This window comes from Nipponia nippon, unplaced genomic scaffold (genome assembly GCF_047370975.1).
Source record: "Nipponia nippon isolate SJK-2023a ecotype South Korea unplaced genomic scaffold, ASM4737097v1 scaffold_4, whole genome shotgun sequence".
Classification (NCBI taxonomy): Eukaryota; Metazoa; Chordata; class Aves; order Pelecaniformes; family Threskiornithidae; genus Nipponia; species Nipponia nippon.
In genome coordinates, this window is record NW_028262358.1 from 24,008,341 (window position 1) to 24,031,260 (window position 22,920).

The following is a 22,920-nucleotide window of genomic DNA, read 5'->3' on the forward strand; positions in this document are numbered from 1 at the left end:
TGAAGCAGCCTGAAGAGAAGCCACTTGGATGAGCAAAACAGGGATTTCTAGAACAAATGGGACTGCTTAAGAGTCTTCATTATTAAAGGCCTTGGTTCTTTCAGTGTTGCAAACAAAGCTTAGAGAAACGGTTTACAGTTCACAGCTCTGTCCATTCGAAAGTGGAAATCATTTTGTCTTCACTAGCTTGTGTAAAAAAGCATCCTGATATGCCTGTGATAGCTCCATTGCTGCTGGTCCACTTCAAATGGAGAAACTGGAATACAAAGAGCACGGGCTCCAGCATCTGCAAAACACCCTCAGATGCATCTCCTAGGATTGCTATTTTAATGATTTGCCCAAGGTCAGCAGAACCCTACAGACAAGTTTCATGAGCATCAGTCCTCATTTTTAATTCAAAAGTTTTTCTCCTCCAAAGGATCACTCAATGTTTTGAGGGAGCAGTGGGGCAGTTGTAGTAACACCCCAGCATTTGTGACATTACTTCACTTTTCAGCACAATGTGCACTTTGTAGGAAAAACTTATGGGGGGGGAGGGGAAGACCTTTTGTCAGAAAAAGGCTTATTTTCCATGGAGAGATTAAACAAAAGCCTTTTTAAAAAGTTACCTTTTTTGTAGGAAAAAATAACTTGTAAATAAAAAGCAAAATATTTTAGCAAGTAATTGAGAAACTTGTTTCTCAGTGTCTTAAATATTAAGAGATACTTTTCATATACACAAAAATCATTCAATGAAAATCCAATTTTCATGTGAAAAAGCTGATAGACAAATTTTATTAGCTCTATTGAGAATTTGCAATATCAGTTTTCTTTTTAAAATAGCTTAGTATTTATGCACAATGACTGTGCTTTGCATTGTGGAAGCTTACATTTAATGAATAGCTTACCTATTTATCAGAATTTTTATTTAACTATTTTGAGCATGTTGTTTTAACATAAATACAGATTTTCTTTGTGAAACCTATTATCTTAATTTTTGGTTCTGCTCTCATGTAGGTAAGCTACACCAAATCTGTGTCAAAACTACTTTTTCCTTTCAGGACATAGGAGACAAAGCTGCCTCTCACTCAACTTCATTAAAGAAAAAAAATCACATTGGGAATATATTTTACTCCTAGATATTTTGCCCTAATATCTGTTACCACATAGTAATTGTGCAAACAATAAATGCAATGTTGAGAGTTCATTTAGATAAAAAAAGTTAAAAGTTCCTGTTTTCCCCAAATCATGACTAATAAGCCCTGTCAAACTAAATATAAAGGACAAAATTACAGGAAGCGTCATCAATTACAGGTCATGGAGTCCTCCAACTTCATAAGGTTTCCCTGCACTAATATAATAAAACAGTCTGTCTCAGGCAAGTGGGATAAAGTCACAGCACCTTTAGTCCAACCTAGTATCCTTCCCTAACCCAGAGCTAGGGCTAAAATTACCGATTATCATCATTCAGGAAATTTCAGCTCCACTGAGTTCACTCTGTCCCTTCATGCACCACACAGAAAAGACCCTTGAGTTTTAAAATAAAATTAGCTCATCACCAACCAAAAAGCAGCAAACAGATCCAAGGTACTCAGTTTTCATAAGTGTGCCTGTTTATGCATCAACAGGAGCTTGAATAGTTGCCAGGGTGTAATTCCTGAGGGGTCTTAATGCAATTCAGAATCAGGGGTCTGGATACACAAGATATATAAAACTCATACTAAGGGATTTGGAAATCATTCTCCCTTTTTTGGTTTAAGAACTGTATTCACTTGTTCTACAAAAGTGGTGTCTCATAATGGTGACAAAATACCCAGCCCAGTGAAGCACATGCCAAGCAGGCAGTTTTACTCTGTTAGCTTCATAAAGCAAACTGGCATTTTCCGTGCATCCCACAGCTATTACAGAGACAATTGCTGCTGCGGCATACTTCCTATCTGCTGCTAATCGGTGTGAGGACAAGAAGTTCACGTTCAGCTCTATATATTCTCCTCTCTAATTCAGAGTCATGTCTTGCTCAAGAAAAGGATGGTACCTCACTTCTACACTCAAATTCTTGCTTTTCATCCTGAAAAATGGCAAATGCTTTTCTTCCATAAACACCAAAGAAGGTCTTGTATTATTAATTATACTTTAGAAAATCTCACACATTACTGGATAATACTCCAACAGGTAGTAGTTTATCTCTGTCCAGATGCTCATTGCACATGATACAAACCATGGCGCTCTCATGACAGGACACGTACTTTAGTGAACTGATCTACCAAGGGGTGCCCATCACACATTAATCATATTTCCTACAGTATCATGTTTCATAACAGTCTGCTGTTGTACACCACAGCCTACTTGCAAATTACACATATTGTCCTTACATCCTACTCTCGGTTTCTCCAGTGAAAAGCTAATCCATCATTTATGCAATGGGAGAGAAAATGTATTTATATTTCATATGGTTGATGTAATTCCTGAGGGTTTTGTCTCAGACAAGTATTATTCCTTTCTTTAAAGAAAAAAAAAATCAGATTAATCCTGCTGCTAAGTAAAACCAAAGGAAAACTTCATTTTGGGCACTGTGGTTGGAGAGGAACACAAAGCCCCGTGAATGCCACCACAAATCCCTGCGTACCACACAGCTGTTCTCCACACGCAGTGCAGGAACGCCCAGCACCGCTGCAGCAGCTCCCTGGTACAGGGCTGTCTCTTCAGAGTTTCTACTTCTGCTCCAGAGGCCAGCATAAAGTCTGTCTACAACTGTCTTGCTCATTGAGAAACCTCGGGGAATGAGCTATATCACACCACACTTTCTGCTGCCTCTTCCCTCCCCTGAGCTGCTTGCCTAGAGGAGATGGGGGACAACACACACTGTTTACCATACAGGCAGCCTCAGTACCTCAGTTACCCTTCACATCTTTGGTCCCATGCAGTTTTTCCTCTTCCTCTGGCTATACTAAATGGATAGTTCCTAGAACCAGTTGGTTCCCCATTACAACCAACACACTTGGTTTTGAACATGGAAAATAGCTAAGCACTTGATTTAAACTTGCTGAAGTTATCAGAAAGTTTCCCTCAAAGAGCTTTTAACCAACTGCCATGGTTTAACCCCAGCCAGCAACCAAGCACCACACAGCCGCTCACTCACTCCCTGCCCCCCAGTGGGATGCGGGAGAGAATCGGAAGAGTAAAAGTGAGAAAACTCATGGGTTGAGATAAGAACAGTTTAATAATTGAAATATAATAAAGTAAAATAATAATCATAATCATCACAAAAGAATATACAAAGCAAGTGATGCACAATGCAATTGCTCACCACCCACTGACCAATGCCCAGCACGTCTCCAAGCAGCAATCGCTGCCCCCGGCCAGCTCCCCCCAGTCTATATACTGGGCATGACTTCATACAGTATGGAACAGCCCTTTGGCCAGTCTGGGTCAGCTGTCCTGGCTGTGCCCCTCCCAACTTCTTGTGCACCCAGCAGAGCATGGGAAGCTGAAAAGTCCTTGACTAGCGTAAGCACTACTTAGCAACAGCTAAAACATCACTGTGTTACCAACAGTATTCTCATCCTAAATCCAAAACACAGCACCATACCAGCTACTAGGAAGAAAATTAACTCTATCCCAGCTGAAACCAGGACACCAACACTGTCTGCAATGAACAGTACAGAGTAGAAAATTTAACTTGCAAAATGGGATCAGTTTTACCCAAGATAATGTCAGTTCCATTTTCAGACTGTCCTTCCCCAATGCACCCCCTCACTTCACTTTCAAAACCAGGAGCATGATTTGCCTCCTATTTTCACCAAATCCCTTTCATGTCCTGCTAAATGCTTAGCATACCTTTAATGCCTAAAGGACTTTGTGCATTTAGAATATGTTGTCTCTGACAAGCAGCTGTGGACAAGAAATGCATTTTAGAAGGAGCTTCCAGTAACCCCTGAGTGAATTAAGAATAAAAGGGCATTGTAAATAGATTGTAACTAATTGCTCCAGTCAACAAAATAACATATTCCATGGTTTCAGCTCCAAAGCCCTTACAGCCTCCAAGATTCAAATCAGATTCAAGGGGAACCTCAAGTCCCTTTAGCCAGCTATAGGGATGGAAGCAAGGGTACGCTAAATGAAATGAAAAACCCAAGAGACTTTATGGGAATTATTTTTTATTTTCATGCCTCCTTTTTGGACATATTTGTTTGGGGACAAAAGTGTCTAACTTTCCCATCTGAAATAGATTTGCGATTAAGTAGAAATTAGTAACTTTGATAACTACAAATACATTACTGCTTTTTAGCAAAACAATGTTTGAAGTTTCGATTTCTAGCTTTTTTTCCCCCCCGTGACAAAAAAAATATATTATATTGCAAAAATGGAAAACGTGAAATGCTAGAAATTCTCATACAATTGACAAGACACTTTTGTTCAGATGAGACATGAGACTGTCCTTGCATTCAAACATGCATAAAAAGGAAGATTGGCAACTAATTTAAAAAAAATAATAATTTCTGTTTTAAGTAGATAAAAAGATCCCTTTGCTTTCTAGTTAACCAGTATCTCAGTCTTTCAGAAAGCTCTTTTAGGTCCACATTTTCAAAGCAGAGTTAGAAGAATAGAGACTCCAAATGAATATATTTTCACAGAAAATCCCTAGACAAAGCAGGGCATCTACTGAAACTAGCTGGCTGCAATTAAGTATTTCTCATGTGAGAGATTATAGGTGCTTTTGAGAGTTCTAGGACTAGATTTTACTTGCAAAATTGACTGGAAAAGAGTGTCACCACTTATGATTCATTTATATCAAATAGCTCAAGTGGGATTGAAAGGTCTGGGGAAGGTTTGAAACATTTTCTTTCCAAACAAGAAAATGTAAATCAAATACCAGTAAATGTTTTCTCACTGTTTTTGACATACCTCAGATTACACAAGACATCATTCATCAGGTAGCAAACAAAGTGAAAATTATACTGAAATAATGTCATATATTTTGAGATATGATAAACTACTCAGCTGTAGGCTTGAATATGTGGGCAATTGATGAAACAGTTCAATATTAAAAGATAAACGATGTGATGAACACACACACCCTTAATTATACAAAAATGGATTACGGAAGCTTGATACTGAGAAGATTGCATAGACTGAGAGGAAAGGCCGAGCTCCTTGCTGCTGAATCCCATGAGGCCGGAGCCAGGTGAACCAGCTGCCATGCCCTCGCCTTCAGCCACCGGACACTGTGTGCAACTGTCGGCAGTATTGCCGTAGGTTCACATCAACCCTGACTATGCAGCTCAATTACAGGGATTACCTTTTTCAAAGGGCATATGTGTGTTTCGATTCTGAATGTCAAATTGATTTTAAGAGATCAAAAGATGCTTTTTCCAGGCCCCAAGGAGCTATCTGATGAAATCTTTATGAAAGGTACCTCACTGAATTTCTAGTAGCTAAGATGATTTTTCCCTCTGGATTGCCATTTGGGCTCAGGAGATTAGCATTTAAATACATGCCTGCCCATCAGTGCCAAGGCAAAGATATGCACTTATTCATAGATAAATAAGATATCCCTTTTAGCATAAATAATGGTCTGGACATAATCATTAAACAAAAAGGCAGTATATGTACCCATACTGGCTATGTGGAAATCTCTGCATACACTGCAGAAACACTAAAACTTGCGTGTTCATGTTCACTGTGTGGAAACATCTGCATTTTTACATTGATCCCCTTTCATTTCCTCCTCTTAACTCTGTCCTACACTCCAAAGTTTGATATACTTGCATATGCTCGTGTCACATACATATATATTTACAAATAAATACTTCATGGGGATTTATGGCTTTCGTTAGTAATAGTACAAGGACATTTTCCGTCTTCCATGTGACTCTCCTCCCAACATTAAGTAGCTAGAAAATTCCTATTCCCTTTTTTATAAATAGGTCACTGAAGCACAGAGGGAAGCAAAGTCCAAAATTCTCTATATCATTCAGGTCCATAACTCACACCTAATCTGTGGCTGAGGACTATGCAATCACATTGCATTGACCCTTAACTAGGGAAAGTTTGGCATCTAAAGTCCTCAAAGAACCTCAGTCAAGCTTGCCTGAGGCCACATAGAAATCTGTTGTGAATACTTAGAAAATCTATGGACTCCCCTTCTGTCAAGGCACACACACACATGGATGCACATGTATTCCTGAACACAACGCAAGAGAATTTGAAGGCTGAATAAGGACAAAGACTATTTGCAAATCTAAATACTGGGATGAATTGAATATTAATTCCCTTGCAGTGAAAGCACAATATTTGTGTTACATACATACATGAATTCTTTCACACATGCACATACTATATCTTATAGCCATTGCTCACAAGCTGTTGCCTGTGGATCTTGTTATGGGCATGCAGCTAATGCTCCTCCTCCAAGTTAATTCTTCAGTTTAAAAGTTTAATACTCCTCTGTACATGCAATTGATGAAATTGCCACGTGAATCTTGCTGAAGAAAGCGCCCTGTGCAATGACAAAGATGTGAAGGTACCTCTGTTTTAAACTGCGCTCTGCTATGAAACTGAACATCTCTGCTTTACAGGAATTAGTCATAATTTCTCTACCAGTCACTATAGTTTCTAGAGGCCAGAGAGAAAACTCTTACTAGTTTTAGTCAGTCGTTGTCAAAGTACAGCTACTTACTTAATGCCATTGCTCAGCCCAACACTCCCTTTGGTATTATCTGGATTCCACCCTCCAAAATTCTTTTTAGCACTAATCCATAATTCTGTGTCACAGAAATGTCAATATATTATTTTGAAGGTTATATGTTCTGGCTCAAGCTTGAAAAAAGACATTTTATTAAAAAAACCTCTCAATTACCATAGGGTATAACTTCTCTTGTTCAACTATGAAAAACAACAGGAAAACCTAGACTGACATTAATAAAATGTGTGATATTCAGGAATTGACAAGACAGAGGCTGATCTCCTTTTGGTGGTTTCTTTTCATCTGTGTTCTGTGGGAGCAGTAATCAAATCAATAAAACTTCTTTTTAAAGAACAGGCTATAAATATTCATAGAAAATAAGTTTCCTTCAAGTCAAAAGTGCTGTACTGGAGAGGTGAAGGAGCATTGTAAGGAAAGTCTCTGTATGGATACAAAAGCTGTTGCAGTATTCAATAACTCACATTCAGTTGCTAAGGCGATTTCTCAAGGAACTGCATAATAATTGTTAAAAGGCTTTTAAAAGCTTAAACATCAATTCAGATAGCTCTGCCTCCCAGTATAGGTTCTTCATTTCATTCAGCTGTCATTTTGCCCAGTGAAGACTATCTACTTCTCATCAGTAGTATGACTTCTGTCCTTTTCAGTTATTTCTTTTTTTGTTGTTATTGCTTGCACGCATTTAACCTCTAATTCTTATTCCAGCAAAATTGAATCAGCTCCAAAACCCCAAAACTCACACTTGCTTTTTTTCTTTAAGTGAGATTGCTCCATGGGAGCAAGATGCCTGGCCAACACAGCTAGCAAAAACATGATGTACTTTAAAGTAAAAAGTTAATAATTCACAATATCATGAAACTTTTACTACCCACATATTCTTATCAAGTGTAACCATGTATCAAATGTGACAAAGTGACACTTGTTCTGCACCAGTCATGAACAATATCAATATGTAGATAAAATACATTGATACAGATGATCCACAGAAAAACAAGAATTGTGAATTTTAGACGTACTGAAAAAAATCTATGAACAATTTTTCTGAGACTGTGACTTTAATGGAGATCTGAAATAATTTTTATCTAGAGTTTGGGGGCTTTAATACCTTTCCTTTTTGTTCCCTATAAGTAATTGAAGAAAAAGGTTTCATTTTTTTCTTTACAAATAAAGCAATTCTTGGTGCTGGGTAAAGCAAGCTCTTGCTCCACGCCAAGTGCAAAGCAATCTGCATGCTTTCCAGCAGAGTTAAACCGTAGCCTGCCTGTACACGTTTGTCTTCCCTACAAATAAAACACAGCAAAAGCGTTAGCAAATTAAGGACTAAGGACTATGGCAAACTTACAGCAACAAATGAGATGTGAACAGCTAAAATACATCAAGTCTCCAGCACATGCCCTTTCTCTCTAGGAGCACTGCTATTCCCAGAGGTGAGGACATGCAGTTTCTCTTCTGAACATGTTCTGTGCCAGCACAGGTATTCTGTAAATGCACTCTGGTTTCAGTGAAGTCACAGATTTAAAACAAGAACTAAAAATCCCATAATCCTACAATAGGCAGACTCAGACCTCAGATCCTGTTAAGCTGATACAACTGGCCAAAAGGAGTGCAGATACTGTGACCTATTAGGTAAGCTACAATTTTCTTTGTGTCTTTAAACTTTTCTTCATGCACCCTATTTCACCTTAAGAGACCTTTCACCAGGGCAGTGTTCAAAAATGCAAATATTTCACCTCATCAGTTTTTTCTGTATGTCCTGTATCTATTTTTGATACGCTACAGGTACACAGCCCATATATCCAGATCATTTACCCAGAATCCGATATAAGCAAAGAAAGACATTCTGGGGAAGAAGGAGTAGTCCAGGAGAGATGGGAGGCAAGGAGACTGCCAGGAAAGAGAACCTCCTTTGCACGTATTTATCTAACTACACAATTGCTTAATCTTAGTAAGGCAGGTAGGAAGGCGGGCTCCTCAAGAGAATACACATATATACACACACACATTATTTTGCACATAATGTCAAATAGATGAGTATTTTATTACTAAAAAAATGCCTCTTGATGCAGTTAGTCCTAACATATACCAGCATATTAAGAAATACAATTTCCTCAAAAGAGTTAAGGTTAAAAAAAAAAAAGAAAGAACACTACAAAGTTTCTAAAAGAAAAAGCTCTAAACATTTTTATTCATAGTGTTATCTTCTTTAAAAATGAGAGAATTTTTTGTCAATGAGGCTCACCATCAAGTATCTGAAAGTATGAGGTCATTCTCCCATTTCTCATTTTTCTTTTTTTTTTTCTTGGAGCAATCTTTACAGTTAGGACTAACATGGACACTTAACAACAGAAAAAATAAACCCCCATGCATAAATAACTTCTATTGACTTCACATTTTGGCTTCTAGCTACTTATGTGTTATATTCCTGATTCAGCAAAGCAAGTAACATGCTTAACTTTAAATATGTTTAAATTTATCTCTATTCAGGTAACATTTAAATACCTGAAAGCATACTCATTCTGTCAGCATATACACCTGCAAAGATGAACAAACATATATACTTTGTCAAATGAAATTCTTAACAGATCTTCAATTGATTTTCAACACTGTCATGATGTGGAAATCATGCTGTCATCAGATCTTTAATTTCCCAGAATTTCATGCTATATATCAAAAATCTTTTGTCATAAAGTCATTATACAAGCAATTGAAGAAAGTGCAATTAAAAGACTGCAAAAATATTTAAAATTCTTCACAGGAGCAAGAATTAATTTCTGCTTCCAGAGTTTTCAATTTTTAGTGACTTAAAACTATGCAGGTGTGTGGGTTTTTCCTCTGCAGTGAGAGTGCTTCAGCAGAAGGCAGTGGAAGATGAGCCCTCTGTGGCTCACCAGCATCCTACCAACCATCAGTACAACTCCATGTCTTCACCCAAGCCACTTGGTGAGCTATCACCCTGGAGGTTCTCACTTGATTCTTTGGCAAAGAGAGCAGTCTAAAGATAGGGATCTATAGAAAAGAATAAAGATGAGTTTCTCATAAGAGTTTGTGATTCTAACCAGAAGTTCCTAACAGAGCAGTAATTGAATATAAAATTCTCTCTGTGCATGCTGTAAAGCCATTATAAAGATTAATGTCAGGTAGTGCAAAATAAATTCCAAAGTTTGTGCTTTAGGTACACTGAAATATTTTGTGTTTACATGCCCAGCTTGCTTTTGAAAGAAGCCAATGTGATTCACAGTGGACAGGAATTTCAGCAAGTAGCAAAATAATGAGCAATCATTTCTTTCACACCTTACTTTTAAATACATAGGCTATGATTTTTCTTTTACAAAGTGGAATCTTTCAGAAATCTCTAATCACCTCACCTGCACATAAGAAAATAATTCAGAATGGGACAGAATACTTCATGAGACAGAACAAAGCTTTCAGCTAAAGGTCTTAAATTTATATAATCTTGCATTTCAGTTCACAGGGGGAAAAGAAACACTAAAATAAATACATATAAATATGAACCACATGTAAAGATACTTCTGAAACATTATTTCACTTCTTCCCCTACCCTCCAAAGCCCTAAGCTGGAATATGAATAGCTAAGTTAGTGTAGACTAAGCCATTTGTCTCTCAAAACACAGCTCTGAGTCTTGCTTGGACTATGGGATATGTATAGTCTCCTGAAATCAGATGTGAAATACAGTCTCAGACCAAGCACACCAACTAAAAGTAAAAAATTATTTATTTATTAAGCAAAGGGAAAACCAAAAGGAAAATAACTTGAGAATTTGACATCTAAAAGCTCAGATCATCAGCTCAAACATTTAGTGCTCCTCTCCATCATGGCTGTGAGGCACAAGGCACAACCTGTCTCTTCCCTGGCCTTCCCAAAAGGCCTCCAGGTATTCCCCAACCTTGGATCCTTGTGGAGACTATCCGCCTGCTGTCTGTCCTATTTAAATATGAACTACTTGAGGGCATTTCACACCCTGCAGGGTCAAGCCCTTTGGTTTCTCCACCCTTCCGTGTCTGACAGTCCACATGAAAGCAAACGATGACACAAGTAAAGATACCAGAAGCAAACTAAGTCCTGGGTTGCATTACCACGGCCAAACAGTAAAATGGAGTCGGAAAAGAAAAGCGCATCACCTTTGGAGTGTTGATTTGTGTCTTTCAATATAAATAGAAGTTTTAGGTTTAATGGATTCAGGTTTGATCTAGTTCCTACTTTGAACAAACACCTTCACCCTTATGCCAGTTTTAAAAACACAGACGCATCAATTTACTTTTTTCTCTGTCTCTCCTTTAAGTGTCAGTACATCTTGTAAAAGCAACAGCTCCCTTTTCATCAAAAGCACAATATCTCTTTGAACTGAAAGACAAGGAAAACCTTTTCCTGAATAAAATAATATTGTTTCTTTTCCCATAAAACATGAAAGCATATAGAGATATGGACAGCACAGCAGTTATGTAAGTTAAGGACAGTAAATCTTAATGACTTTTAAACAGGACTATTCCTGGTATGAGAAGAGGACAGTTACATTAATTAAAGTATACCCCATGCCCCTGTTCATCCTTAAAAACAAAAAGAGTAAGATGGAGGTAAGTAATATTCTTAATAGTATTTCAGCAGATACCATATATTCATGTTAATTTTTCTATTGTTATTATAGCATTCTGAAATGCATTGCAGAAGAGAACATGTGTTAGTTAGCCTCACTAAAGGTCACTGCTACTCCATTACTACCAGAAATAAGTAAACAGTAGCTCAGGCTCATCCTTAATTATAGGGAAAGTTTCATCAATGTTTCAGCTGCTGTGAATTCCATGTTACTCACTCCAGTTTGACATAGCAAATATGCATGGAATCTAAAATTCCCTAGGCTACATTTCAGGAAAAAATCCTGTATAGAGAAATAAATCTGCACTCATTTTCTTAAAATGCATTTTGCCCTTTCACACACAAAATAATAGTTGCCAGAAAATATTTAGAAGGTTTTTTTACAAATATTCTGCAGCAGTGTTCATAAACTGTCTTTGAAGATCTGAACTGGTGTTAAGTTTAAGCATGTTTCTATTCCTTTGGGCTTTTAAGACACAACATTTACCTATATAGCTTTTGTTCACACAAATACTTACTAAATTGTTGTTTGTAAGCATTTCCATCCTGAACAGGTATTTGTGCTTATCTCACATGCCATCCTGATGGGACAATGTGAAAACCCAGACACTAAGAGTCTAGGTTAATACAAGAGTATCACTCATCATACTTTTGTCTACCTTCTCCAAAGGTTTCCATTTTTATTTAGGAATATGGGATCCTGAAAAATCACATTAACATAACCAAGACCATTTATGTTGAAGGGCTTATAAGAGGCAAATGCTGCAAATTAGTTTCTTCAATTTTTTTTGCAAATTACATCTAATTTTGCAGAAGCCTGCGTAACAATCACAAACAGAGAAAACAAAAATAAAATTTATAGTTTCCCCAATCCATATTACTTTCTTTACATTCAGTTTGAACAAGGAAATTAGAGTAGCTAGTGTGTGTCCAAATAGGAGACAACGTATTTTGTTTACATATTTAATTTATATGGAATTATCATGGAAAGATTATGACTCAAAACATTTTGTAACTCCAGCTGCTTTTGCTTACAGGATCTCATTTTCCTCAAGCAACCAGAATGGAACCTAACTGGGAAAACAGTGAATGTTTTAAAAAATCCCACTCAAAGCCTAAATTAATTTGTTTACACTACAGTTGTCTGATTCTACTGGACACTATTCACTCAAGAGAACACCATAATCCTCTGATTATAACAATTAATTTTGCAGCAAGTAATTAAGCTATCAAACCAAAGCCTAATGATTTTTATCTTGCTTTAACCAGGACTTCTTTTCTGGGACCAGAAATATTTGTAAGAGCAATTTGTGTCAGTTTGCTATATCTCTGCTTCATCTGTTGACACAAAAATGGGAAACAAATTGTTTGTTGCCATTTTGGTTTTTTTCAGCATAGCTCTGACTCTTGGTAGAAAAAGAACCATCGAATGAATTCTTTCATTGCATTCACACAGACCACAAATAGATGAAAGCTAAATTATCATATGTCTATTCATATGCCCAAAGATTCAGTGGGATTCATTACCGTAAGTCTTTTGATTCCCTTCTTTAAGTGATCATGTACAAATGTAACAATATTTATCATCTGGCATTTTAAATTTTTCCACACCAAAAAATATCTTTAGGCTCTCAACTGGTGACTAAGACACTAATGAAACCCTTACTGCATCCCAGGTGTTAAAGTTGAAGTCAAAAGAACTTATGCACCCCATGTTTTTTCCCCCCAAATAAGGCCACAAAATTAACTGAATGTGTTTCTGTGGTCCAACATACATTAACTGCAATCAAAAGGATGAAATGCTGGGACCTAAGGGTTTTCCATACTATAGTTCCTGAAATCAATCTAAAGTAGTACTTTAGTATTCAGAGCATAACAGAAGTGTATTGCCACCACACAAAAAAGGGGAACATCCCATACAGCAAGAATTATAAATGAATGAATGGCAATAGCAGTTCTTCCAGATGGGACTGTTGGCAATTTAGGTTACTTGGTAGCTAAATACTACAGCACTGCATACATTAAAATACATTAAAATTATGAATAATCAGACTAGAGATATTTTTTCTAAACAATTCTATGTAAATTTAATTTACACTTAGTTCTACAGTTCAGAAGGGTCAAAATAGATAAAAAGTTTTGAATAGAAACAAATGATTAATGAAATGCCTACAGATTAAACTTGTTCTGAAAAGAAACTGTTTCCAAATGCATTTTTCTAGTAGAATAAAATGGTTATATATGGCTTCTAGAGGAAGCCACAGGAGTAGAGCTGAATGATCCAAAGCTGTCTCTAATTGGAATAGCCATTATGAAGAGAAGTAAACATAGGACTCACACGCAGCCACAACTCAGGAAACACAGGGAATATACAAAAAAATAACTAGGTGCAACAGATGTGCCTTTCCTTCTTGTTCCTCACTTCAAGAAAATTGCTCCAGACATCAGTTCATACTAAACCAAAGTGCTCCAGAAATACAGTAACAATTATTTTTATGAATGCGTATTGGTGTATTTATTTAAGAAATGCCCTTCCAAAAAGATATCAAGACTAATCTTTGAACACTTCTGCCTTCAGGATCCACACGCAGAGGTTAGAAATACATGCAGACAATAATGAAGATAGACCAAATCATGAGTTTGCATACAAAGAGCCAGTCTCATACATCTTGAAGTGAAAAAGAGGAATCAAATTTTAAAAATCAGAATCCTCAGCGTGGGTACATAACAGCCCTCAAAAAACGCATGTACCAGGCAGTTTTGGAAGTGAAATTTCAGGTTATCTATTCTGATGAGATGCTTAAATACTTGGACATCATAAGATGTTGATCATGAAACACATGAATCACCTTCCTTCTCTTAAGAAGATTTTTGCCAATTGAAAATGTAAATCAACTACAAGAATAGTATAACAATTTTTCACCGATAGCTCTAGAAAGATAATCTACCTTTGAGATTAAGTATATTTTCAGATGCGTATTGACAAAAAAAGAAAATTAGAACCATATAACTATCCATTTAACCATCTCAAAATAGGTAATGCCCTCCCCAATTCTTCTCCAGGCAAAGAGCATACTGTGAACTGGAAATAAGTATATTCAATACTACAGAGTAACTGGCTCTATATACCACAATTCTTTCCCTGCACATCTTAAAAAAATCTACTGCATATGACTAAGCCACTTGATGCTACCTCTTCTATCCTGAAGAATTGCCTCCAGATGCTCATTTTCATATATCAGTAGAACTGGGAAGGAAAAAAAAAAATTATAAATCTGATGTCTGCAGTGGAGAAATACAATCTGCGTTTAACAGAAGCTGGCATAGAACTCTTCAGTGCAACCCTCTTCAGCTGCAAACTACACTGTGTGCCTCAGCTGTGTCGTACAAGCCTGTACTCATAAACTCTCGGTAAACACTATGGAGTCCTAATAAACATCTAGTGCACAACCAGTCTTTCCTACAGCACTGTTCTCATTTTGGTGAACTGAGAATCTAGAAACTACCACACAAACTGAACATTCAATTGAACAATTTAGGCTAGGAAACACAGGCTTCCACATGAAAATATCCTCAAAACCAGAAGTTTTCTCCAGTCAGTATATCATCTTTGCACATGGCAGCATTTAGCCAACAAAAAAATTTATTTTCTTATTTGGCATCAGTATTTTAGGATGCAGGCCTGCCCACAACAATGGTGGAAGACTAGGAGAAATGGGCAAATGATATGAGTGGAGGAAGTTCGAATCAAATTTTTAGGATTGGACAAAAAAAGGTGCACATTACTCGAAGTGGCTAATGTTTCCCTTTTACTTTCTCACTCATTTTAACCCCTACTACTCTCAAGCTGATTTGAGAACAAAGATCTCCTTGCAAAATTATTGTCATACATATGAAAAATTCAGAGCTCAAAACTGGATATATATCCTGGCCTTTGGACAGTCATGTAATAAAATTAATTAAGAATATAAATTACAATGCAACTTCTTCCTGTAAGAGCTCCCTGATGAACAAAATCAGCTATTTAAAATTCCTCCATGCAGTTCATGCACAAAAAGAAAACCAGACACACTGCTAACTCCATTCCTCTTCAGAGAAGCCACATGTGAGTGTGTCCTTTTTTTTCCCCACTGTATTTCTAAGCGTGCACAAAGGATGAGCCTGGTCACTTACCGTCCCCTGATTTTACTATCCACATAACTGTTCCTGGCTTCAGCTACCACTACCCCTGTGTTGCTTGTTATCTTCTAACATGAAGGATGAAACTGCATCTTTTAGCCAAGTGACATGAGATGTCCTGGCTGAGGAGACTCAAAACAAGGGAAAACATGAAAAGCAGAAAGAAAAAAAGGCAGAAGTCTTTTTTCACCCACAGTTACTGAATTAGCTTTCTTTCATTTGCTCCCACGCTCCTTTCACAACACCCCCTTACATAGAGTTGACAAACTCCTGAGCCCCACAGAATTTAGCTCCATTAAAATTTCTGACCAGAAATGAGACCAGGATCCAGAGCTCAGCCGGAGGCTCTGACCGCAGTACCAATCCTCTGCAAAGTTCCTAAGACAGTATCTTATAAAAGCTGGATATATTTAGTTTTTCTACCAGAGATTAGACCTGCGTAAGCTAGAACCCTGCTCAGGGCTCCAAAAATTCCTAAGAAATCCCTTAGTGATGTGCCATGAAAACACACTATTCTCAAAGGGGATGATAACATGCATCCAAGATCACTCCTGCTATCACTCAAACCAAAAGTCTCCCCACACAGTCAAGCTTACCTGTCAGTCAAGAGCTTCACAAAGAACAAAACTGCAGAGCACAAAGTGCCACAGACCCCCTCCCACCAGGTGGGGAAGTATCAGGGCAAAGGGGAGAGGACCAAAGGTGTCACCACATCAACACCACAAGCTCACACAGCCTTGGTGCAGCCATTTGGCTGTGAAACCATCTGTTATCCCAGTTCAGACTGGAACTGCAGACACCAGAGGGTTTAAATTAGCGTATACTTATATATTGATTGAGGGGTCTGTTCGTATCTTTGCATTCTAGAGACAAATACATTCAATGGACATTATACAGCAATTACAAAGGTATATCAGCTACATGTGAAGTAACACTCAAAACAACACCCAGGTGATGATCTTAGGTACACAATTTATATACGAGAAATCTGATTTCTCACAGCTGGTCAGCCTCTCTCCTCTTTGCATTAATTTGAAGAGAAATCTCTGAATGAACAAAAAGTTGTTAACATACACTTACTTGTCTGGAGGTGGGAACAATTAACTATTAAAAAGTAAAGCCATATACTGCTTGTAGAGATGCCAACAGACGTGTGTGTATATATATTTAAAAGAACTTGATGCAAATACATATGTGTAAACATACGTTCATACCTTTAAACATACATTATTTGTGCCGTCAGAGAATAAAGAAGTTTATTGTACACAGATTGTGTTATACTGTTCTTCCTAGTGCATGGCTGAGCCATAGTATTGTAGCCAAATACCAGGAAATCTTCATGTTCCTACACACAACAAGACATATCCTTCTGCAGGTCTTTCACTATTCCAGTTAAGTTATTTTAACCACCATTAGCTCTGAGCAAGCTGAGGTAAGTTATGGGAACACCTGTGGCTGCCCTACAACACAGCTACCAGGCACTAAATTGCTCTGCTGTTAGAACAGGTAAGAGAAAACCTCTGAAACCTCCCAGTGCAGAAGTACCTTTCTAGGTTGGACTTGAAACCTTTCTGCATTGTCAGCTGGGACGGTACATGCAGCACTCAAAGCAGCACAAAGGTCTGAACTCAGCATTTGCACACCAAGTCACCAGTTTTGAGTGGGACTTCAGTGGAAAGTGGCCAAAATACAGTAAGCGCGGATAGCAACTGAGCCATTGGTGAAGTACACAATAGCTGACTGCTGAACTTACATGATTTAAGGAGACTGAAAGCCAGTGAGTCAATAGAAACATACAATTTCTATGAAAAATAGAATTTTGATATGTATATGAAAGGACAAGGATTGGCAGAGAGGACTTTAGCAGTATCAAAATAAACTCATCAGAATCTAATGTGTAAAAGAGAAAACTAGAATGGCATTGACTTGAAGAAATATCAAAGAATATATAGCCAAGTAACCTAGAGGTTGTTTCAGTAAAACCAGCTTTACACTGGACCCTGGTGGTATTCCCAAGATTGAAGGGAATTTTTTTTAATACTATTTTTTCTCGTGTACTTAAATTAATTTGTATTAATATTACCAAAGAGTGCCTCACAGGAAGCACAAAATGTCATGACTACAGAAAGACTTCAAAAGCATATGTCTCTACCACAGATGGAAAACAGAAGAGTGGAAAACTCTGGGGTTAGACATCACTGAACTCACGAATACTGAATCCAGCTGTAACACCAGGCATGTCTTGTCTCCTAGACTCAAAATCATCCTTCTTCCGCAAGAGTTCTCCAAGGTCCTGACCCACAGAGAACCTCCTTATGCTCCTCAAGTCAGGCATACACACAGGTGTTTCTAGGCTCAGGACCTAGCATTTTAACTACATGACATCATACATGCATTATTTTTAAATGTTCATGGTTGGATATGATTCCATCTGACTCCTGTATAGATTTACTAGCTGTATGCATCAATACTGTCAAATGCTGTCAAATCTGCTTTTCTCTCTGGAATCTTCAGATTTTAATTTCCCCAGAAATGTCTTTGTTATTTAGTATTTAGCTATAGTGTTAATGATAGTGCTATATGCAATATATTATGTGACAGATTTATTACTAGGGGCTCACAACTGGAATAGCCCAAAAACGAAGTTTTTAAAATGCTTTGTGATAAAAGAAGCAGCTCCAAATGGTGCCACTTGCTGTCTCAAAGCCCCTTCCTCATTCAGATGCAGGCTGCAGCCTTCCCTGGCAAGGTTTCTGTTAGTTCTGTGGTTATTTTTCCGGGTGAGTTCAGAGGGAGGACAGATGGAAAAGGAGACAAGAAAGGTGGGTGTAGATGAACTTGAGATTAAAAGGATGTTAGAAAAAGATGGGGAGAGAAGCAGAGTGCTGGCGAAAGCAGCCAGCACAGGATGAAGAACGCCCACTTGGGCTTCCAGGCAACTCAGAGGAACATCCCAGCTTTGATGCTAATGGTAGGTGTCTCCTTTTTTACAATTTCTCCAAAGGCCATATGCCAGGGAGAGGCGTAACATCCCCAGAGCCAGAACATACTTTGCACTGTTCTGTGTCCAGTGGTCCCTCATCAATAAAGCATTCACCATCCCAGCTGCTTTTCCAGCTTCTCCTGCTAAGATTATTTTGGCGTTAGTTAATAAGCAGATCTCTGTGGGAGCATTTTCACAGAGGACTGCAGTTGAAGTTCCATCCTCTCTCTGCGTGACTACTTAGCAACATGCTGTTCTAACAAGCATCTGGTAATCTTTCACGTCTTCCAACAGCTTTCAATACTTCATTCCTCTATCCCATCATTAGAGATAGGTGCTTTAAGTAGAACACAAAAAGTTATCTTTTGGAAAATCCTGAACTTTCTGGATGAGGATGAGAATGAAGTAGTTCTGTCTTTACATCCAGCACATGAATCATCTTACAATTGCAGGAGTGCATGGCCAGCCAGTGGCAAGCTGCCATGACATATTTATTGCCTTTCTGAAACATATCACAGCATGTATCCTCAGCAAAGGCATACTACTCACTGTTGCATGTATCCTGGCTGGCAGGGAACTCTCACATGCCCAAGATCGGCAGGCTACTTTCACGATGGATAACATCATATATTCATAAATGTGCACATACATTCACACATCTGTCAAACATTGGGTTCACAAAGCACCACGGTGTAAAGCTACCCACTCAAACATCATGGGTTGGTTTCTCTCAAAGTCAAATACAAAACTTCTTGATGCTAATGAGAGCTGAATATGGGTCCCATCCTATCGTCAATCTCTGTTTTATTGCTAGTTCCAAGGGAAAGTCCTCATGTTTCTTTCTTCGATTCCCACCTCTATTGCCCTGTCATGGCTGCAGAGCACAGCACAGGACTTGTTCAGCCAGCCAGAACCTGGAAAAGGGATGTCTCTAATGTGGAAGCCAATCTATTACAAATTATTTTCTTGATTGACAAATAATTTTGACTGCTTCATTACATTTTATGAATCATATCTCTAAATTCATTTATTCTAAATCTGATCTCTTATTTTCAGCATATTATGGAAAGAATTATTATTTTTAATTAGTCCCTATAAGCTGCCACTCAGAGAAATACTAGACAACCACTAAGGTTGAGGTGCTCTAACTATCAAACATAAAGCATGGAGGGGGGCAGGGAATAAGTGAGTAGTACAGATGGGTCTTCACACTTCCACTGTCAGCGCCATACTTGATATTTGTATGATGACCCAGCAACCTATGTTATAGTCATTTTTCTCCATCATAAAATGCTGTGGTTTTATCAATAGGTAGTAAGACTTGCTCTTAAAAGAAGAAATCCCTACAAAACACATTCTTCCAAACTCTTAATAGATCACCAAGAAATAGTGATCATACCCTACTACAATCTACTCCTTCATACAACCATTCCCAGCTTTATGAACTGCCTTCACTAGACTAATCTGAGAATTAATTATAAAGATAATTTAAAATTTAATTTAAATTAATCTTTAAAGTTCTGGATTTCTTTCCTGTCTACCTCTTCTTCCCTATTGTTATTGATCACCAAGGGTGTTTAACTCTGTAAATCTCTCTAGTCTACATGATCGAATATTTGCCATACTACATTACCATGTAGGTTCATCAAGCTCACTACCACTGGGGGCAATTGCCAGGGCTGGTTACTTCAAAGGATGGCAGAACATGGCATAACATAACGCACATCTCCTATTGTGCTTGAAGGAACTATACTCCTGCCTTCTCTATGCAGTGAAACAAAAAAGCTGAACTTAAGATATCAAATGATCATTTCTGTTCTAAACTCTAGTACATCAAGCTCCAAGACTAGGTATCTGCCATCTGCAGTCCTGCAACTCCACCCTTTAAAACAGATCCTTGGTCTCTGCAACACAGTCATTTTCCTTCATACCAAAAAAATCTACTGCACAAAGTCCCAGCCAGATTGATACTGTACACTTGGACATGCAATTCAGGTTTCTCACCGCACCAGTAAAGCGCTCCATGCAAACATTTGTCTCTCCTGCAACTAAGTCAATGAAAATAAAAAGAAAGAAGGAAATGTTGGTATCTTACCCTGTACACTAAGCCAAAATCAACTGGTTTAGTAGAAGGATACAATTTTTTTTTCCTTTTCATGCCAGACCTACCAAAACCACTCTATTAGTAATACTGCAGCTTCAGAGGCACCTATGAGTCTATATATTTAACAAGATATCTAGCAATGAAATCTAATTCTTGCATTTCAGTATCTTCACTCTTACCTAACACTATTTTGAGACTAATATTCTACCCGTAGCAATTGCTCAGTTATAACGTGTGTGCTTTTCTGATGGCACTGACTCATTTTTCTCTAATTATTGCTGCAGAACCACACTGGTTACCGCTCCTTTTACCCAATCATAAGAAAAGCATAGCTTGAAGATGACAAGATAAAAAACACAGAGCAGAGAGTACAGAATAATGACTTCTCCAAGTCTTCACTGACCTATAGTGGACAAAAGGGACTATCAGTTTAGTTGAACAATCAAATCCATATTTCATATTTGTCTGTAGACATGAAAATTCTGAACAATTTAACAGCAATGAATAATTAGCAGTCAAAAGTTCAGACAAGAGCATGCAATGCTTGCAAGTCCAGATTTAAAAGCTATTTACTAGGATGAAAAATATATTAATAAGAATCTGTCATAAGTCATTATAAATTTATAGACGTGTCTTCACACAGGTGATCTACAAACCATCTCACAGCAAAATAAGGTATTTCAGGCAAATGCAAACCTAAATTACATTTTTATGTAGCTTAGGAAATACCACTTCAGGGCTCAGCTGAAGCTCAATAAATCCCATAATGAGACACAGAAAAATTAAAAATTTCTCAGTCTTTATGATCGATAATGGAGCAGTGAATCAGATAATGGATTTTGTTCTGGTAAGCACATTTTCTCTGGCCAGTTCTTAACCAGACAGTAGACAGACATACAGTCAGAGAAGTTCTCCTTTCTCAGGCTGTTGAATTCTACTTTCCAATTACACTGTCCAAAACGTGCAGCAAGGTTTACAGCCCCTAATATATCTCCTTTCACATCCACCATCCTGTCTTATATCAGAGAAAGAATAGAGCAAGCCAGAGAGCAAAAGTTTCTTTGCCTTCACCAGGAGCACTGCCATGGCTCTCAGTTCCCTAACACTTCCCGATTTCTAGCAAATGTATTTTCCTGCACCCATTCCTCCAAAGAGCAATCACAGTTGTTTATCAAAAGCCCAAACACTGGGGTTTTTTTGTTTGTTTGTGGGTTTTTTTTCCCCAAAATAATCTGTGCTTTTCTGATCAGAGTGAAGTTTATCAATCTGTGGTGCAACAAAAGCATGAATCAGTATCTCCAGTTTAGTTTGAAGACGAGAAAAGGTTTAACCCAGCAACAATGCTGGCAGATTTCTAAAAGCATTTGGTGACATCAAATGTGTTTCAGCATATTTATGTCCAAATCTAAGACTACATTCAGACTGCCAACATGACTGTAGAGTGGGTGCCAACAATATATAATCAAAGACCTTTTTAAGCCATTAAAATTACCCAAGTTATTTCCTATAGAGAATGCTACCTACTTAAAAGCCAAAGTTAGAGGCTATTAGAGCCTCTAACATTATTTTATCTTATTTAATTAAAAGATTATAGAGTAAGATTAAAAGATCCACCACTACATTGAAAAACAATTCAGTCTTTTTATGTTAGTCTGGGTTTTTTTAGATAGTATTCAAATACCACATAAAATTAGATTATGTAAATTAGAAGTAGTACAGATCCTTAATCTGAGAGAACTTTGACACAGGAATTTTTCTTGATTGCAGAGCTAGGAAATAAAAATTAGCAATGTATATTGTAAGGTATCTCCCTAACATGTCATCAGCTAAACTGAGCAATACAGACACTTGGGATGCTTGATCATATTGTTACCATTATGACCCAAAATACTTGCTTCAAAGAGTTTGTGATGTAAATAAACAAGACAGACAAAACAACACAACAGCAAAGAGATCAGAACAGTGGATAGCAAGCACCATGCTGGTTCCACAATTATTTGTTTGCTGTGAAGCATCACACCGCAAAAAGCCTCAAAGACCTGTGAACCAAGGTCACCCATCCATCCATGTTTTTCCCTGACAACTCTTTTGTGCCACACTACCCAAAGAATGCAGGTAAACTGCACAAGTCATTAATATATGATCCAATGATATAATTTCACAATGAAAGTCTGCAAAAATTACAGGGGAACAAATAATCCTCACTATGGCTAATCCTGGGGGTTGAAGAGGAAAAAAGACAACTAAAACTTTCTGAATTTGGACAAGAAGAAACAGCAACTGTAGACAAGAGGAGGGAATTTCCTTCCTATGCAGTCTCTTCAGACAGTGAAAGCTTTCACAGGTTAACAAAAAGCTAA

At 37.7% G+C, this 22,920-nt stretch overlaps 1 protein-coding gene across 4 annotated transcripts in view; it reads right to left on the reverse strand.

Moving 5' to 3' along the window:
- KCNK2 (potassium two pore domain channel subfamily K member 2) overlaps positions 1 to 22,920 on the reverse strand; it is a 132,169-nt gene that overhangs the window by 31,201 nt on the left and 78,048 nt on the right. The gene's annotated exons all lie outside the window — the stretch shown is intronic.